We start from the raw sequence: 20,539 nt of genomic DNA on the forward strand, positions 1-20,539 counted from the left end.
ACAACTGTATCCTAGAAATGTCTTATTAGTGTGTTATTGTCAACTGCTAGGGATGCCTCTGTTATTATGTAGTGAGGCTCAGTGACCCCGTGCTGGCCGGGCATTCTTTATAGAGGTTTTGATGAAAATGGAGCATGCGCTCAGCAGATTTGTGGCTTTGTCCCAAAGCTGAGAGGGGTGGCTCTTAGTTCTCTCCTACCAGACAATGGCTCTTTAAGCAAAGGAGCCATAGTCCTGGGACTATTCCTTCTGGAATCAGCAGTGTGGCCCTAGGCAATGTGACCTAACCTCTCTATGCTTTAGTTTCCCCATCTGTAAAATAAATCAAAAGAATGCTTACTTCATTTGTTTGTTTGAAAGATTAAATGAGTTGTTAAATGTAAAACACTGAGAATGGTTCCTGGCCCTTTAGTAAATCATCAGTAAAGGCTAGCTGTTGTTATTGTTGCTTATGTTTCTCTCAAGTTGTAGATAACATATACTTAAATGAATGAATGACTGAATCAGCATCGTAAAGACCTTGTGAGGAGGTAGAATGGCCCATATCACAAACGAAATATAATGGGTAAGTCTTGCATTCATGTTTTATGGTATTAGACTGCCATGTAGAAAAAGGTTGAGGTTTATACTGACTGTGTCGCTCCAGAAAAGATAGATATGCTTAATTGATGGAAATTAGCAATAAGGGACTTCCTGCCAATTAGCTCGACTAAGCAGCTGAGTTGCTCTTGTAGGTAGTGAAAGAACTCAAACAAGCTCCCAGATCATTATAGAATAGAAAAGAGAAGCCTTCTTTGGATCAGAGGTTAGACTAGATGACCTCTAAAGTCCCTTCCAGCTCTAGGCTGGTTCTGTGATTCTGAGTGGAATATGCAGGATTATCACAAAACGTAGTAAGGCCCCATGAGTGCATCTTTGGAAGGGCTAAGGCTGCTAATCCGTGCCCACCCCGCCCTCCCGCTTCGGTTTCTTTCACCTGTTGCCTGGCAGCCTGGCAGCGGCCCATTCCTCAGCTTGAGGTCTCCCAGCCTGGTCTGGCGTCCCCAGCTGCCCCTCCTCAGCGGCAGTGCCTAGGGGGCGAGCGAAGATTTGAAATAAGGGCACATTTTTCTAAACACAAGAAAATTGAAAGAAAATTGTTGCTTGCAAAGGATCTTTCATAGCTGTTTAAAGAAATAAGCAGAAGTTTTTGTCTCTCCTGGTTGCTTTACAAGGGAGGTAGGGTGGGCGCACTCTGTCTTTTGTTCAGGAGCTCTGGGCTTCGGGCTTCTGCACTTGTGTGGTGTCTCCCTGAAGTGGAGCGGCAACATTCTGGTCCCCGGGAGGGTCACTGAGCCCACACTGTTGTATGTGTACTATTGGGCTCACTTACCTTGGACTGAGATGATTTTTCTCTCATATGCACTCTGGTTCCTTGCCCTTAAGATGTTTAAAGGTAGCTTCAAAATCAAGTTAGGAAGCTGACTTGAGAGCCCAAGCAGTTGCTTGCTGTTTTAAGGTGCTTTGCTGAATGATATTTCTGACACATCTTGTCATTGTTGTGTGCTGCTCTCCCCATTTATAATATTTAGAGCATTGGCTTTTTGCCACACTTGTCAAGGATTTATAGGCGTTAAAGACATGTAGTGTATAAAGTGCTTTGAGATTCGTTCATACAACTTGGTATTATCTTGAAAGCAAGAGGTTTAACTGTTCATTTGTTAGATAACTAGTGAGATTTTAAACAGATATAACCACACCATGTCTTTTATTTAATGTATTATGTGATAACGCGCAAACTTTTAGTGCTCAAATTTTAAACAAAGTGGTGTTTTCTTTTTTCTGTTTATGAAACCCATTTTTAGGGAATGCCTTGGGAAAAATTGGGAGTCAAGATTCTGAAAAAATATTCCAGTGCATGTTTTTTAATGTTCTGGCTTGTCCTTAGTTTTGCTGTCTGGTAATCCATAGCTGAAGCGAGCTAAAGTGAAGAACTCAGGACATCACCATCTTTTGCTGTTGATACCAGCGTATGTTTGTGGCTTGTGTTACAGAGACGCTGAGGCCCTCGCCGTGCAGTGCGTGGCCCATAGGGTTGTTGCTCTGTGCGCCAGGTGGGTTAATACGTTTTCGTGAAAGCGTCTATGAAATTTGACAGTGGATACTCTTTTGTAGCTATGGCCGTTTTCCCGCTTTTTCACAGTATTGGCTGAGCAGAACCCAGCACACGCAAATGCATTATCGGAGTGATGAGAAAGAATGGTGTACAGGGACTGAACTTTGTGGGGATGGCGCTGACGCTTTCAAGGCCTGGGTTCTTGTGGCGTGTATTTTGAGCTAGAGTGTTAAGCCTGGTACCTTAAAAAGGCTTTGCTTCTCCTTTTAAGCTTTAGAATTTATAAAACCAACAGCTTTGTAGCCTTCAGTAAGAGGATTGTATGTAGAGCCTTGAAATATAGAAGCTGTAGAGAGAATAGATCTGTTTACTCTTGTCCTTGTTGTTATGTGCACCGTGTAGAGCTCTGCAAAACAGTGACGAGAGAACAATAGACACTGAATAGCTGGATGATGTTTTAAAAGATTACTAATCATTAGATTTTTAGACTCATCTCATGTAGACCCAAAGGGACCTTGCTCTAATCCCCTCATTTTACGAATGAAAAAAGTGGAAGTCCGTAGGGTCCTGCCGAACCAGCCAGGACTGAAAAAGAACCCAGTGTCTTCCTTTCCAAGCCGGAGCTGGAATGGACCTCACCATTGAGCAATCTGCCATAGAAAACTGCTGTAGCATTTCGAAGATACCGAATCGTAAGAAAGTGACTGTCACTAAAACGATGCAGTTTCTGAGTTCATTGTCCAGGCAGGTTTTATTATTTGTATTAAGTAACTCTCAGCTGTTCCATGGTCTTCGGAAAGTATGAGCTCACTATATTTATTTTGTCCACCTTTTACCCAGTTAACGGAACCCTTACTCTCTTATTGCCACTTAAAAGTCATCTGAAAGACTCATGCTGACAATGTAATGCACAGTGAAGGAAGGGGGTAAAGTAGGAAAACATAATTATTGCAGGCAAAGTCTTTTAAAGGCTCTTTTCTCTTCCCTCCTCTATCTTTCCCCCAGCCTAGTTGGGTGGATCTGATTTGTGTCGTCGTATTTTCTTTTCTTTTTCCTAAATCGGGTAAGAACTACAAAACTATTCAGGAGAAACTGTAAACTATAGCAAAGCATATGAAAAGACAGTACTTTGTGCCTTTCTGAACCTTGTTATAGATCTGTGGATAGGATAGTCTGGAGCTTACAAAACTATACTTAAATATTTTCTATAATATAGGTTGAGGACAGATTTCTACTTGCTGTTGATGACTGTCAAAACAACTTCCCGAGAGAGCGATTGTCAGAGTGTCAGGCCTCATTTTCTGATGGAGAAACTGCTTTGGTTTATCCTCACTATGTCTTTACAGGATTATTTCTTCTTTTCTCAAGTACTATGACATTTAATAAATTTGCAGTTGAGAATTGTGGCAGCCAGTAATGTGAGAAAGGGAAATTGGGTACCTGGAAACTATTTGAATATAAGTAAATGCCACCAGAATTTAACCAGGAATAATGTGATTTTGAAATTGTGAATGAAAGTGATCCAGGCCTAAGACAAGCTGAACCTGTATTTCCTCATTCATTCCTTTTTTAACCAAAGTTACTTTTCCTTCAAGCACAAGCACATCTTTTGTTTAATCCTTTGGAACAGATCATTCACAGTTCTTTGTTATTGATGGACAGTATTCTTAGGAGTTGGTGCTCAAGACCTGTCTTTTTTCAGTTATGTTCTACTGAATCCCAAGCTTTTTCAAAGCATATTTTAAAGCCTGAACTAGTACAGTGATAAGTAGACTTATGTACAGTATAGTTTATGTTTGCTATTTTTTTGTTGTTGTTTTTGCTTTTGGCTTCAGATAAGTTGGGTATCTACTCTGAAGCATGAAAGACAAAACAGGTTTGGTGAAAATAACTCTCTAAGTCTCCTTGCTGTATGTATATTTAGGAAATATTTTTCTCATAGGGAAAATGTCCTAGTAAGTTTTGGTTACACCAACAGCATTTTGAGCAACTCACTTTGATATATGGGGCTAAAATTACTTGAATGCTGGGATTGTATTGTTTTGGAAAGAACTTTAATAATCAGCATTCTGTTTGTGTCATATGTTCTTATTAAGGTGATGGAAAAAAAGAAATTAGGTAACTATATTTTTTTAAAGAATCAACTTTTAAAACCTTTGTTTTTTATTATTTATTTATTTATTTATTTTTACTTTTTTTAAATTTTTTCTTTTGTATTTTTCTGAAGCTGGAAACGGGGAGGCAGTCAGACAGACTCCCGCATGCGCCCAACCGGGGATCCACCCGGCACGTCCACCACAGGCGATGCTCTGCCCACCAGGGGGCGATGCTCTGCCCCTCCAGGGCGTCGCTCTGTCGCGACTAGAGCCACTCTAGCGCCTGGGGCAGAGGCCAAGGAGCCATCCCCAGTGCCCGGGCCATCTTTGTTCCAATGGAGCCTTGGCTGTGGGAGGGGAAGAGAGAGACAGAGAGGAAGGAGAGGGGGAGGGGTGGAGAAGCAGATGGGCGCTTCTCCTGTGTGCCCTGGCCCGGAATCGAACCCCGGACCTCCGCTCGCCAGGCTGACGCTCTACCACCAAGCCAACCGGCCAGGGCCTGTTTTTTATTTTTAAAAGCTTATTTGTGTGATCTTTTTTATTATGGTAAGAAAAACAACAACATTTGCTATCCACCCTAATCATTTTTAAATCTGCAGTTCAGTAGTGTTAAGTATATTTACATTGCTGTGAGACAGATCTCCCGAAGTTTTTCTTCTTGCATATCTGAAACTGTGCTCAGTAAACAACAACGCCCCCACCCAACCACCACTCTACTTTCTGTTTCTATGACTTTGGCTACTTAATATACCCCATATAAGTGGAATCATTGTCTTTTTGTGACTTGTGTATTTCACATGGCACAATAGCATGTGACAAGATTTCCTGCCTTTTAAAGGATGAGTAATATTTCATTATGTGTGTATATAACTTTGTTTTTATCCATTCATTCATCAGTGGACACTGGGTTTTTTCACCTCTTGACTTTTGTGTTCTTTCATTTTATTTGTGTCTTGAATAATACACTTTTGCTAGGTTAAAATCACACAATTTCTTATGGATATGCATGTGTTACTGAGTATAACAATAAACGGAAGTATGTAAAATACCTATGGATTTGAAGACTAAATGTATATATCTCTTAAAATTCTGTAGTATTAACAGTGATTAAATATACCTAAGCATTTTATGAGTATTCTATTTTGGTTTTTGGTATATGCATAAAATATTTTCAAAATTATCAACCAGTTGACCCTAGAAACTACAGGTAGAGTCACCTGTGGTGGCGCAGTGAATAAAGTGTCAGCCTGGAACGCTGAGGTTGCCGGTTCAAGTCCCTGGGCTTGCCTGGTCAAGGCATGTATGGGAGTTGATGCTTCCTGCTCCTCCCTCCTTTCCTCTCTCTCTAAAAATGAATAAAATTAAAAGAGTAGTTGAAAATATAGTCTTTGAGGTTATGCAATATTAATAAAAGAAGAGTTTATCTCAGGCACGTCCAGCCTTGCATTTTCTTGAAGGTGAAGTAGCCTCTGTGGTCTTCCAGATGCTCATGAGATTTACTGTCAGCTATAAAAACACATACTTGCAGTTTTGTGGGGCGTTGTGTAAGCAGCCTGCCCGTAGAGGCACAGTATGCCGTTCACCGCCAGCTGCAGCGGAGTAAGAAGTGGATCTTTGCCTTTGGAATCATGGGAAGAGGACCATGTCCTTTGACTGACCCACATGGAATCATTAAATGTGAAGAGAATGTTGAGCCTGCTTCTCTGTAAGACATTTCCTTAAGTTTCTTGTTACCTTACTATTAATTGCTTCTGTGGGCCAAAGGAAATGAAAGTGTGGGCAGGCAGTCAATTGGCTACTGATGTAAAGAGGAAGTAAAACGTGGGACTGGCTTAATAGTCCAAGGTTGAAAGTACAGACAATTAACAGTAATTTTATATGGTTTTGGAAATAGTGTCCACATACCTGATGTGAATAAAAGTAGTAATGCCAGGTGATAAGGAAAGCATTATGCTGATTTAAAGAACAAAAAGCTAAAGATGTTCCAGGGCTGGTAGGGAAAGTTATTCGATGTGATTTGTTACTAGATTTTTCCCTTAGAGTGGTCAGATATTCTTAATAGTTTCTTTTTATTATACAAGGTAAGAGCAACTAGGCCTCTAAGTTTTAAAGAATATGTTACTACTTGATTTTGAGTCTTAAACATGTTGGATGGTCTGTGCTTATTTTCTGAATTGAAATACACTAAAATTAATTTAGTTTCAAGAGCTCTTGAGATGAGCTGATACTGTCCATTTCCTTAATCTGGTTGTATCCTTAGCTCCTGACACACAGTACTTTATTTATTAGTCCTCGTGACCATCATGAGATTATTATTCCTGTTTTACACAAAAGGAAAGCTACAGAGAGGCTAAATAACTTGCTTAAAGTCATACATCCAGAGCTGGAGCTGAGATTTGACCCCAGCAGGTGACTCTAGGCCTACATTTATCATTTTAATGACTGTGCTCTGTGGAAGTTCTTGACACTCGGCATACTCTAGGGCAGGGGTCCCCAAACTTTTTACACAGGGGGCCAGTTCACTGTCCCTCAGACCATTGGAGGGCCAGACTATAAAAAAAACTATGAACAAATCCCTATGCACACTGCACATATCTTTAAAGTAAAAAAACAAAACAGGAGAAAATACAATATTTAAAGTATAAAGAACAAGTAAATTTAAATCAATAAACTGACCAGTATTTCAATGGGAACTACGGGCCTGCTTTTGGCTAATGAGATGGTCAATGTCCGGTTCCATATTTGTCACTGCTAGATGTAACAAGTGATGTGACGTGCTTCCGGAGCCGTGAGGCGTGCATCCCACGTCACTGGAAGTAGTACTGTATGTGAGCGATGCCATGCTTTGCGTCTCTCACTGACCACCAATGAAAGTGGTACCCCTTCCGGAAGTGCGGCGGGGGCCGGATAAATGGCCTCAGGGGGCTGCATGTGGCCCGCGGGCCGTAGTTTGGGGACCCCTGCTCTAGGGTGTGAGCAAATATTGATTATACCTGTTGAACTTCTTTGGGTGACAGGAGATGTTATAAAAGTTTGCTATGAAAGTCTGATGGGAAGCCATTGGTCTGAAGATTACTGATTTACCTAAATGATTTCAGTCCAGGATTCTGATTTCTAACATTGGGGCTGTCAGTTCTAAAAGAAACTGAAGAATTACTTCAAGTAGTCCTTAGGCAGATGGTATTGTTTTGTTTGTTGTGGTGATAGAAAGCTTTTTTCCTTTGCTTTCATAATTGTAGAAAAATAGAATTTAACAGCTGGTCTTGATTCAACCTCCCCATTTTACCAGTTGAGGAAGCGGGTGAGAGAACCTTCTCATAGAGAGAGTGCCAGAGCCGAGATTGCTGGTATAATTGCTTACACTGGTTTTACCATGTGCCAGGCACTGTTCTAGGTGCTTTGTGTATGTAAACCCATTATCTCTTCAGAGCAAACCTATGAAGATTACATACCCATTTTAAAGGTGAGGAAACCAAGGTTATGTAACCTATCCAAAGTCATGCAGCCAGTAAGTAGTTGAGCTAGGATTGGAAGCTAGGCAGTTTGGCTCCAGAGTTGCAGCTCCTAACCACCCTCCTCATGGTTGTTAACATAATGCAATTGCCATCTTTTTTTAAAGGAAGGGCAAAATCGTTGACTGTTGGCCATTTCATATGGTTTATTCTGATATAAGTTGAGATCCTTCCACAGCATGTTACCACCTCACCACACAAGGGTATTTGTGTTTTTTTGCAACATTTGCTCATCCAGAGATGGTTTCACTGGCCCCAGCAAGCTGGAAAGAGATACTGTTGTTCTTTTGTCCCTGTTCGCAGCTATCGGCATCGTGCTTTTTTCTTTTTTTTTTTTTTTTTTTTTTTTTTTTTCTGAAGCTGGAAACAGGGAGAGACAGCCAGCCAGACTCCCGCATGCGCCCGACCAGGATCCACCCGGCACGCCCACCATGGGGCGACGCTCTGCCCACCAGGGGGCGATGCTCTGCCCATCCTGGGCGTCGCCATGTTGCGACGAGAGCCACTCTAGCGCCTGGGGCAGAGGCCACAGAGCCATCCCCAGCGCCCGGGCCATCTTTGCTCCAATGGAGCCTTGGCTGCGGGAGGGGAAGAGAGAGACAGAGAGGAAAGCGCGGCGGAGGGGTGGAGAAGCAAATGGGCGCTTCTCCTGTGTGCCCTGGCCGGGAATCGAACCCGGGTCCTCCGCACGCTAGGCCGACGCTCTACCGCTGAGCCAACCGGCCAGGGCTGCTTTTTTCTAACACTCGTATTCACTTTTCCTAATTGGCGTTGTGAAACTTATATTTGAAAACCAGGCAGGATGAGGTGGACAGTGCCTGTTCCAGTACCATGCTGAATAGAAGTACTGAGAGTGGGAATTCCTGTTCCTGACATTAGGGGAAAGCGTTCAGTCTGGTGGCATTAAATATGTTGTCAGCTATATAGGCTTTTCTTAGGTACTTTGTTTTCAAGTTGAAATTTCTTTCTTGAGAGTTTTTTGAATCAGGAATGGATATTGGATTTTTTCAAATGCCTTTTCTTTGTTTATTGAGATCATCATAGGATTTTTTTGTTGTTTTGTTCTATCTTTTAGTTTGTTACTATGGTAACATAACGGTGATTGATTTTCAAATGTTAAACATTGTTTTTCGAGGGAAAACCCCACTTGGTCGTGATATACTGTCTTTTTATGTATTTTGAAAAGAATTTGATTTGCTTAAACATTTAGAATTTTTACTTTTATGTTCACAAGGGATATTTGTCTTGTCTTTTTCTGTGAAAACTTTGTCAGTCTAGTCCAGGGGTCGGGAACCTATGGCTCGCGAGCCAGATGTGGCTCTTTTGATGGCTGCATCTGGCTTGCAGACAAATCTTTAATAAAAAAATAATATTAAAAATATATAAAATTCTCATGTATTACAATCCATTCATTTCCTACTGCTCATGTTCATGGTTGCGGGTGGCTGGAGCCAATTACAGCTGTCCTCCGGGACAACACCAAATTTTTATTGGATAATTGGTAATGTACACGTGTCATTGTATGGCTCTCACGGAATTACATTTTAGAATATGTGGCGTTCATGGCTCTCTCAGCCAAAAAGGTTCCCGACACCTGGTCTAGTCAAACCAGAGTAATATTAGCATAGAATGCCTTTGAAAGCCTTCCCTCTTCTTTAGGTTTTGGGGAAAGTTTGTGTAGGATTAGTATTTTTATTTATTTATTTATATTTTTTAGTGAGAGGAGGAGAAGCAGAGACAGACTCCCACATGTGCCCTGACTGGGATCCACCGGGCATGCCCATCAGGGGGTGATGCTCTGCCCGTCTGGTGCCCTTACTCTGTTGCAACCAGAGCCATTTCTTAGCTAGCACTTGAGGCCTAGGCCATGGAGCCATCCTCAGCGACCCAACCAACTGTCTAATCGAGCCAGGGCTGCAGGAGGGGAGTAGGTGGGGGAGGGGGAAAGAGAGAGAAATGTGAGAGGGGGAGTGGGAGGGGCGGAGAAGCAGATGGGCACTTCTCCTGTGTGCTCTGACCAGGAATCGAACCCGGGACATCCACACGCCAGGATAATGCTCTACCACTGAGCCAACCAGCCAGGACCTAGGACTGGTATTATTTCTTCCTTAAATGTTCAAAGTAATTCACCACTGAAGTCATTTGGGTCTGGACTTTATTTGTGTAAAAGTTGTAAACTACAAATTCAGTTTCTTCAACAGGTATAATGTTGTTCAGGTTATCTGTTTCTTTTTGAGTAAGCTTTGGTAGTGTGTGTCTTTTAAGGAATTTGTCCAGTGTATTGGTATGAAGTTGTCCCTTTTTGTCTTGTTACTAGCTGTAAAATGGGTAGTGGTGCCATCTCTCATTCTTGATATCGGTCGTTTGTGCAGCCACTGTGTCTGTCTTCTGGCTCTTCAGTCCAGTTAAGCTGCTGGTCCCCACAGTGTCTACGGTGACTGCCCTCAGGCAAAAAGTTAGAGCAATGGGCCACTGGGCCCAGAGTTTCCCTGTCTCCAGTTACAATTGGCTTCCCTCCAGTTTGAGGCTGCTTTGGTTACTCTCTAGTACTTTCAAGTAGTTTTTTGTTTTGTTTTGTCATCCAGAGACTGTAGTTGATTTCTGTGGGAGGGTTTGTCAAGTGGTCTGGGGTTTTGGCTTTGTGACATTCTTGCGAAGAGAGCCATGCTTTCCTAGCTGTGATCACAGTGCGGACTGGGTAACTTAGCAGCGCTTTCTAGTCATTGTTGCCTTTATTGGATTTGACATGGAACAGCTCAGCTGGATATTTAGACTAAATTATGGAGTTCGAGAAAGGAGAAAGGAGACATATTGGCTTGACTCTTCCAAATACTAGTTTCAGTGGGAAAAACCATTATCACTTTAAAAAGTGAGCATTCCTGAGTGTTGGGTATGTCAAGCTTTTGAGTGATTTCAAGGGCTTTTGCTTGTCATGGGGAAGTTTTTCAAAAGTAAAAGGTTAGAGGAAAACATATCTTAGGCCTGAAACAAAGCATTTCTGATTTTTTTAATGTTTATTATAGCAAATAAATTTGTTTTAGTTATATTAATGCTGTGATATTTCAATATTTTATTTGCATTGGACTTTATTTTCTAGTCATTTCACATTGAACATTTATGCCCTTTTAGTATATATTGCAATTTGAATTGAAAGGCACTAGAAGTCATCTTAGGTCTCTGGGCCTCAGCCGGGTATTTTACCGAGCAGTGTCATGAGCTGTGCACTGTTCTAGGCACAGAGGGTTCAGCGATGAACAAGGAGCTTATATTCTTAGAGGCTCAGAAACCTGACTCTTGGCCCACAGCGGCTGCTCAGCTCACATGTACACGCCCTAGTGCCAATTTGTTCATTTGACGTGAGAACTACAGCTGTTAATTAGACTGGTGAGGTTGAACTAAGAGATTAGTGCATTTTCTCTTTATAGACAAGCCACATGGGAAGCCAAATTACAATCACAAGGTTGCTTGGTGAGAATGGAATCAAAACAAAGGGACTTGGTTAGATAATCTGTGATTAGGATACACCTGCCACACGGACTATTTGGGTTTCCCCTGAATAACGCTGAGCAGTAAAGCTTGACAGTGTCTGATTCTTTGGGCTTATTTCTATGGTGACCATTTTCCTTTGTTCACACAATTTTTTTTTTTTTGAACCAAACTATAATCCAATTTACTAAATGACAGGCCACATTCTAGGCCCACTTCCTAAGATTATACACTGAGATTACCTTTAGAAACATTTACGTATTTTCAAATTCTCAGGCCAGGCATACACATAGACACTCTCTTGATTAATTTCAACAGAGTGCTGCCATAACCATTGGGCAGGTGGGTTCTACCCTTGGAGGGTGGCTCCCCCCTGCCTTAAATTCATGTTCTGGAAGGGATGTGTGAATTTCTTCTGATTGTCCTCATGTATTGCCAGTAATTGAGTTTTACTCTTTTTAAATTTATAGGCAGTTACACTTTCATGTGACACATGGATGCCAAACCCTTGCTCTTAAAATCAATTGCCGCTTATAACATTGCTTTCATAGGAAAGGCTAATCTGTCCTAATGGAGGTAAAATAAATTTATTTGAAAATGTAGGAAAGGCTCTGGGCAGTTGGCTCTGTGGTAGAGCGTTGGCACGGTGTGTGCAAGTCCCAGATTCGATTCTGGCCAGGGCACACAGGAGAAGTGCCCATCAGCCTCTCCACCCCCCCCCTTGCTTCTCTCTTTCTCTCTCTGTCTCTCTCTCTCTCTCTCTTTCTCTCTCTCTCTCCCTCCTGCAGCCAGGGCTCCATTGGAGCAAATTGGCCCTGGGCACTGAGGATGGCTCCATGGCCTCTGTCTCAGGTGCTAAAAAAATGGCTCTGGTTGCAGTGGAGCAAGGGCCCGGTCAGGGCGCATACGGGAGTCTGTCTCTACTTTTCTCACTTAAAAAAATAAATGTAGGAAATATTGAAATTTAACCCTAGAATGTCCTGGGACCCAAACATACATGTTTGAGTTCTTAAAAATATTTAAAAAATTTTTATTTTGAAATTAAATTTAACAGGGTGACGTTGATCAGTAAGAGTACATAGGTTTCCAGTTATAGAGCATTTGAACTATTGTGTTATGTGCCCATTTCCCAAAGGCAAATCATTTTCCATCCTCATATATTTGTCTCTCCTTTTCCCCTTTCCCTCCCCACCCTCTCCCCCGGGTAACCATTAAAATTACGGAATATACTAGAATTCCCTGTAAAAGATCCAGGGAACATGAAAAGTAGTTGTCTTCAAGGAGGAATGGCATGACTTGAGGTATAACGGAGACTCAGACTTTGGAATTGTGAGCTGGTTTCACTTACTAGATTCTTATATTGTTCCCTCAAGTATTGTCTGTGTATCAACTAGCCACCGTCAGGGTTAAAGGACTACCCAGTTTACTAGTAAAAACAAATAAACTATAGTAAGATCTAGTGACCACCACATTTGTCCACATCAGTTTCATGTTTTCACTAATCCAGATGAAGTTTTTCCACTGTCTACGTCCACCAAAACCTGTGAGCAACAAGCGGAGCCTTGGTGGGCACCAGTTTGCAAGTTCCTTGAATACAAGAACTGTAACAAGAACAGTAGTGGTAGCAGCAGTCATGATGTATGTGTGTAGGGCTTGGTAGTTTTCAGAGAGCCTATTCGCCTAAATTCTCTCATTTGAATTTCACAGGTAGAATATATAATGTTTATGTATGTTGGTAACTTTCTGCTTTCTGGCCAACCACTCTTTTTTTTAAACTTTTATTTTTTTAGATTTATTCATTTTTAGAGAGAGAGAAAGAGAGAAAGGGGGAGGAGCAGGAAGTATCAACTCCCATATGTGCCTTGACCAGGCAAGCCTGGGGTTTTGACCTGGCGACCTCAGTGTTCCAGGTTGACACTTTATCCACTGTGCCACCACAGGTCAGGCCAAACCACTCTTTACTATTGTAATTTTATGGCCTGAAAAATGGGAAAATGTGTTTGTTGCCTTTAAACTGTCACAGTGCCGCCTTTTATAGACGAATTTAGTTGTTTTTTGAAATTTTAGATTATGCCTAAAAGGATTCTTTAACACCAAGTTGATCTTTTCAGATGAAAAGCAAAACCAAGATTTAGCAGCGGTTCTCAATCTGTGGGTCGCGACCCCGGCGGGGGTCGAGTGACCAAAACACAGGGGTCGCCTAAAGCCATCGGAAAATACATATTTATTATACAATACATTTTTAAATAAAATATTTATTTCCGATGGCTTTAGGCGACCCCTGTGTTTTGGTCATTCGACCCCCGCCAGGGTCGCGACCCACAGGTTGAGAACCGCTGATTTAGAGTCTGACTCTTTCAGGTGGGATTGTCCTTTAAAAGCCTTTTAATTATTTTTTTAGTTAATAAAAATACAAGGCCACTCTATCTTTTTCAGTCTCCACACCACTTATTCTTAAAATGCATTCCAATTAATAACAGCTTCTTTTGTTACTTTTTGTGTTATGTTTTATTTCAAATTTTTAATTTTTATTTTTTTTGTATTTTTCTGAAGCTGGAAACAGGGAGGCAGTCAGACAGACTCCTGCTTGTGCCCGACTGGGATCCACCCGGCACGCCCACCAGGGGGCGATGCTCTGCCCATCCGGGGCGTTGCTCTGTCTCGACCAGAGCCACTCTAGCGCCTGGGGCAGAGGCCAAGGAGCCATCCCCAGCGCCTGGGCCATCTGTTTTGCTCCAGTCGAGCCTTGGCTGCGGGAGGGGAAGAGAGAGACAGAGAAGAAGGAGAGGGGGAGGGGTGGAGAAGCAGATGGGCGCCTCTCCTGTGTGCCCTGGCCGGGAATCGAACCCGGGACTTCCGCACGACAGGCCGACGCTCTACCACTGAGCCAACCGGCCAGGGCCCAAATTTTTTATTTTTAATTACAGTTGACGTTCAGTATTATTTTATGTCAGTTTCAGGTGTACAGCATAGTGGTTAGACAATTACACAATTTACAAAGTGATTCCCTCAGTGATTCAAGTACCCACCTGCCGCCATACATAGTCATTTCAGTGTTAACTGACTCTGTTGCCTATGCCGAACTCTACATTCCCGTGACCATTTGGTATTAACAGTATGAAATGCTTCATGAATTTGCATGGCAAGGTTGCATGTCAGCCTTGCCACAGGAGCACGCTAATCTCTGCATTGTTCCAATTGCAGTATATATGCGGCCGAAGCGAGCATGTGAGAGCTTTATGCACATTACTTCTGTAGATACCAGTGTTCTAGGTATGAACTGGACAGTATGGTAGCCATTAGCCACAGGTGGCTATTTAAATCTAAATTTTAATTAATTGAAATAAAATCAAAATTTCAGTTGGCCACAATCGCCACATTTAAAGTGCTCGGTGGCACGGTCGTCACTAGCCACATTGGTACTGGAGAACATGGTTCTAGAGCAGTTTTTTGAGGGGAAGTCTATCAAATAATTCTGCCATTGTTTATAATTGTATCAGCAACATTTATGTTTCTAAATACATTTACTGAGCCTGTCTGTATGATGTAAAATATCTATTTTAAGTATGCTTTTTAAAAATATACATGTACTTTTAATTTTCTTAGCACTTACTAAGTAAGAGATCTTAGAGGTAAGCAGTAGTGAGAATTGAAGTAGAAACTCATGTAATAATACAATTTCCAATTTCTCTTCCCTTCTCTGTACATGTGCTGCAGCTCAGCGGAAAAATTGGAATGTGATTCTGCACTACTTAGAAAATGCATAGCAATCATATAAGGAAAAGTAACTAACAATAATCTCAAGATGGTTCACATAGTTGAGATTCCACGATGCAAAAATTAGGTCAATTGTACTCTCATCATATTAAATATTAGAGAGTTTAGCTTGAAAAGGCATTTGGCAGTTGGAGAATCTCTCAAGTGTAAAGCCGATATTAAAGCTTTGCTATCATACGTTAGGGTCTAAAGTGTTACGAGTTAATTCAGTAACGTGTCAAGCATATCCCATTTACCCTTTTTTCTTTTTTACTTACATATTGAAGTTGTGCAGAACTAAAGGAAAAATCCAGACTAACATCCCAGCACTACTTTTGCCATGGGTGATTTAGGGAACTTCAGGTTTCCAGCTGCAGTATCCTATACTGTATTCAGATTAACTGGGCAGAGCACTCTGAGAAATGTCTTTGGTCCTTGCCTGCGTAAAAACGTTCTCCTGAGTGGCTGGACGTGAAGAGGCCTGTTTGCCGAAGGTGACCAGCATTATGTCATGGTGAAGGCTGGGATTGGATAGGTCTTGTTCAGGGGCTTTACCGAACATGAGACATTGGGATACACCGAGTTCCAGATAGATGGAGAATACTGTATGAATCTGAAAAAAGTGATCACCCTTTAAACAAAAGCAAAAACCCATGGAACACTGGCAGTTTTTATGTTAGTGTGGTTCTGTATGATCACATATGTGTTTAATGCATTTTTCATTTTTAAAAGCCATCGCTTGCAAAGACAGACAGTATTCGAATCTCAAAAGACAGCTGTGTTTTTTTTTAAGTCCTTTCCATTAGTTGGGGTGATGTGTAATGTTCACATAGAAAGCAAATATTCCCCCTTCTATTTCTATATTCATTTTAGATACATATTCTGTGCCTAAGTAGCAGCTTGTTATGAGGATGAGTATAGAAAAGAGGTTTTTATTCATACATATTTAAAGAACATCAGTAATAAAAACATTTCCCTAGCTTTGACAAAGAACAGCCTTTGTTTAAGGGTTAGGTATGTCTAAGGAAGTGACTCTTGTTAAGAACTAAGGAATAAAATATAATTCATCTTATCTTGCGTAAGGAAAATTGTCCTAACTTGCATGCTGCTGAGTGCCTAATTTACATTTAAAGCTGAAGTAATGAAGCTTTTATTTTTTTGCTAGAAACTCCCATTTCTCTCTCAAATATATTCTCTATCAGACAAAAAAAAAAAAAAAAGCTCATTATTTTGCATGGTAATGTGCCTTTGCTGGTGCAGAAAAGCAACATAATTCAGATGAAGGATTAATTTAAACTTTGTTATGCGCTCTTTTGCAGATAATTAAAATTATTTCTAGCCATCAAAAGGTGCGTTTGCAGGGCACACCAAAAGGAATAGCTTTATCCTGGCGAGTTGCAGAGGAAGGGCATAGTGCTTTTCTCACCAGGAGGAAGAGGTGCCTGAAGACCGTCAGGACTGTCAGGTTGAAGTCTGAGGACTTCAGACCCCATGGAAACCAGGCACAGGGGGATCCGGAGTGAGTGTGAATGTATGGGAGCTCTTAGGGACAAAGCGTACTTATATTCAGTTAAATAAGCCTCCTGAATATAATACAAATGACCCTCTTATTTATACTGTTTTGTTTAGTAAGAAGGGATACTGCTCTTCATTTTTATTTACCATCCCTTGTTCAATAGAAATTTTGCTTCATTGCAGATAATAAGCATGCTTTGAGGCATTTGCCCGCCTCCACCGCGGCTGGTTTTCCATCTAGCTCTTACTTGCCTTTCTGATTTTCAACCTCTGAAATTGTTGGTACCCAGCTCTCTGGGGCTCCTTACTCCCGCTCACGGCTGACTCTCAGATGCTGTCAGTGTACAGCTTTGAGTCCCCAGTGTGCTTGCACTTACCTTCTTTAATTTTTCCTGTGGCTTCATTCTAAAAAATTTTATTCCTGTTCTGCCATTAGCTCTGACCTTTCTTTCCTCTTCCAAGCCTCAGCTCCATCTTTCTCTAATTATCCCCAGCAGGGTTGAATCATAGCTCTTGCAATTTGCATATACTGAAGCCGAATGAAATTTTTGAAATTGCCTCCACAATACGCAGAAGTAAATTTGGGAATACGCAAGCTCACTTTAACAAGGTTAGATATGGGGAATCAGTGTAGTATCCTGCACGTGCATTGGAATATGTGTGTTCTTACACATTCAGTGTGCCCAAACACCTGTGTAGCGTAGCATAACCTCCGAGAACTTGCAGTTGTTAAAACTACTCAACTTTCAAAGCTTCCAACACAGTTGATGTTTGAGCCAAAGCAGTCAATGTGCTTGCTGTCAGTCAATGGCTTAATCAATCACTTATTGAATATCACTTTGGATTTGTGAACAAATGGACTTAATTTACAGCTTTTTGGAACCTAATTGGTTCCAAAGTGAGAAAGCTCCCCTGCTATTCTGGCACAAGACACAGATCACAGACAGCAGCCACGTGACTGTTCCAGGCCAGTCTGTGCCACCTCTCTCCATTCCCTGGGCCTTAGGAATGCCCCGGGGTGGGTGGGAAGGCCAACGGCATTGCCCAGGTGGCAGCCCTGCCCAGGTGGCAGTCATCAGACCTGGGAGGAAGCAGAAATAGCTTCTTCCCAGAAAGATGCTGAAACTTCTGTTTTGTGAGTAACTGTAATTCCTGTTAAAGCCTTGGCGGTTGTGTTGTATTTTAAAGGTATTCGTGGGTTTTAGTTTGTGTTACCTTGTAGGAAAGATTATATGCTGCAGTCTTTAAATTTTTTAAGATGTAAACTAAGTTGTTGTGATTTCCATTTAGTTTGGAGCTCTTATCCCATGGAAGAATGTCCAGAAAGACAGTTGAACGAATCTGGGATTATTTTACCCAAATTTGGTTATTTCTTACGAGAATTTGAAGTATTTTCCTTGTGATCATCAATATCATAGTTAAGGTTTATTGACTGCTTACTCAATATGGAATAGTTGGGTCTCTTCACTGGTTTCAGGAGTACTTGGATAAGGTATATGAAATGGATTCAAGTCTCGAGGTACTCGTGTAGCAGGAAATATCACAGCTACTGCCACAGTTCATCAGAAATCAGGAGAAAAAGCAAGTTATCTCTGGCCTGAATGAGTTGAAGTTCAGAGTAAGACAGTGGTCATTATTCATTACCTCTTTTCTTTCAAACAGTAAAATTCTTGGGTTTCTGTGGCCAAGGCTGCTTTTTAATGGCATGTTCTCTAAACAGCTGTTAAGCACCCCCCTCCTCAATGCCACAGACCACATCTGTTCCCACTGTTGAGTAGATAGAGGGTGGAGACAGAAGAGAGGCTGTAGCATGTGTAATTACCAGTCATTAATTCTTGTTGTGTCTCCTCATTTCCTTCTATTCTAACTCCACCTACTCCGCTTCCTGTCTCTGTCGTAAAATTCTATTTCGTGTTCGCTACTTGTGGGAAATCTTGATGGGTGTACAGCTGTTTTCCTAAAATTTCACATTCACCTTACAGTGACGCTTTTATTTTTCTCCTGGTGGCAAATAAGAAAATACTGAAGTAAGTGAGCGTATCTCTTGGGGCTAGCTTTTCTGCTTCCTTATGTTCTGTTTCTGTTGATACTATTTCCAACTGTCAACAAATACTTATCGAATATATCGTCTCTTAAAGGAACTGTTTCAGACTATTGCAAAGCATGAATAAATGCAAGGAACACAAATGTAAGATATAGTCCCGGTCCTCAGCGTTAACGTACAGTGCAGGGGTCGGAACCTATGGCTCGTGAGCCAGATGTGGCTCTTTTGATGGCTGCATCTGGCTTGCAGACAAATCTTTAATAAAAAAAATAATAATGTTAAAAATATAAAACATTCTTATGTATTACAATCCATTCATTTCCTACTGCTCATGTTCATGGTTGCATGTGGCTGGAGCCAATCACAGCTGTCCTCCAGGACAACACCAAATTTTTATTGGCTAATGCATAACGTACGCGGGTCGTTGTGTGGCTCTCACGGAATTACATTTTAAAATATATGGCGTTCATGGCTCTCTCAGCGAAAAAGGTTCCCGACCCCTGGTACAGTGTAGAGACCAAAAATACGCATATGGAAAACTAACAATGTAAATTAGTGTATAATAATTGTAACATAAAATGATTGCCAAAATTGTTGTGACTACCTAAGACAGAGGTAGTGTTCTACTCTTTTTCTTTCTCTTTGGGATAAGGCAAGGCTAAAGAAAATATAAATTTGAGCATTTTTAGTTACTATGTCACAGTAAAAGATATATTATAGGTTCGCTCTTTAAAGAAAGTTCATAGCATGTCTTCACGTCTTAAAAGCCTAGCTTTTCAAGATACGATGCTTCTTGTTTGTCTCTTTTCAGGAGGATGGAGCTTCAAGTGGAGCATTTTAAATCTGTTTGTTTTTAAATTTTAGAATAAATTGTGAAACGTATTTGTTGTATCAGACAGGGCCCCGGCAGGGAAGAGATGACACTGGGATTAATTCATAGGAGAGTCTGATAGAGGAATTAGTTACCCATGTGTGGGCGGGGTATATTTAAATGCAAGAGCATTGTGTGAACTCTGAGGCTGTAGTAATAGCCGGGATGTTACACTCTCAGGCGATAAGGAGGGAGAGGAGGAGCAGACCCCTCCCTCACTTGGGAAAGGGGGTGTTGGGTGAAAAGGGTCTTCTGCTCACCCGTGGATGGATCCAGCCAGCCTCTGTGTGTCTGGTCCGGGAGAAAGCCTGGGTCATAGATGGCCTGCCCTCACTTCTGTCCTGATCTGTGCAGTGTTCCCAGGTGCCTAAACTCAGCGATGAATTAGGGGACAAAGGGGCTTTCTGATGTAGTCCAGTAGAACGGCTTCCGTCCCAGAGAGCAGGTGGGCAGAGGAAGTGGATGGGCAAAGGCAAGCGGTCTGGCATCTTTGGAAACTTCGTAAATTTGCCTGAATGTGAAAATTCCATCTTGGATAACAGAATCCCATGTTCTCAGTAATCTTGATGACAAAGGACGTATATCTGGAGTCATTATGCATTATGACAAATCAGTCACTTCTCAAGCATGAGCACAAGGTATGAGTGATGTAGGTTAGTGAGTCTCAGCTGGGGCGGTTTTGCCCCCCATAGGAAATTTGACGTCTGGAGTCATGTTCACGTATGTATGGAGTTGATCATTAGGACCTGGTGGAGGGTAGTGATGAAGAAGAGAAACAGTGATGTACCTTTTCATTTCATTAGGGTAGTGCTTACATGATTATTGAATCTAATCTAAGCAGTGACCATTACTTTTGGTGAGAAGAGGCTACTACTGACCTTTGAAGGCACAATTGGGATTAAGTTCTGAGAACGAAGCCAAAAGACAGCATTGGTTTTAGGCTTTGAGTGTGAGGTAGGGAATCAAACCCTCAAACCTAAAGAGAAAGGGAGACCATTGTGAATAATTGGGCTGTAGATTGCAAGCTCCGCAAGGGCACGGGCTACTTTTTATCCATTTAGGCACCACGTCTCGGGCAGTGCAGACTGTCAGTACGTATTTTTTTTTTTAGAGAGAGAGAGAGAGAGAGAGAGAGAGAGAGAAGGGGGAGGAGCAGGAAGCATC

At 41.6% G+C, this 20,539-nt stretch overlaps 1 protein-coding gene and 1 non-coding gene across 2 annotated transcripts in view; one reads left to right on the forward strand and one right to left on the reverse strand.

Moving 5' to 3' along the window:
- POLA1 (DNA polymerase alpha 1, catalytic subunit) overlaps positions 1–20,539 on the forward strand; it is a 340,212-nt gene that overhangs the window by 90,060 nt on the left and 229,613 nt on the right. The window lies entirely within an intron of this gene.
- TRNAD-GUC (transfer RNA aspartic acid (anticodon GUC)) lies at positions 14,016–14,091 on the reverse strand. Its single transcript has one exon. It is a non-coding gene; the product is annotated as a tRNA-Asp (tRNA).

Source organism: Saccopteryx leptura, chromosome X (genome assembly GCF_036850995.1).
Source record: "Saccopteryx leptura isolate mSacLep1 chromosome X, mSacLep1_pri_phased_curated, whole genome shotgun sequence".
Lineage (NCBI taxonomy): Eukaryota > Metazoa > Chordata > Mammalia > Chiroptera > Emballonuridae > Saccopteryx > Saccopteryx leptura.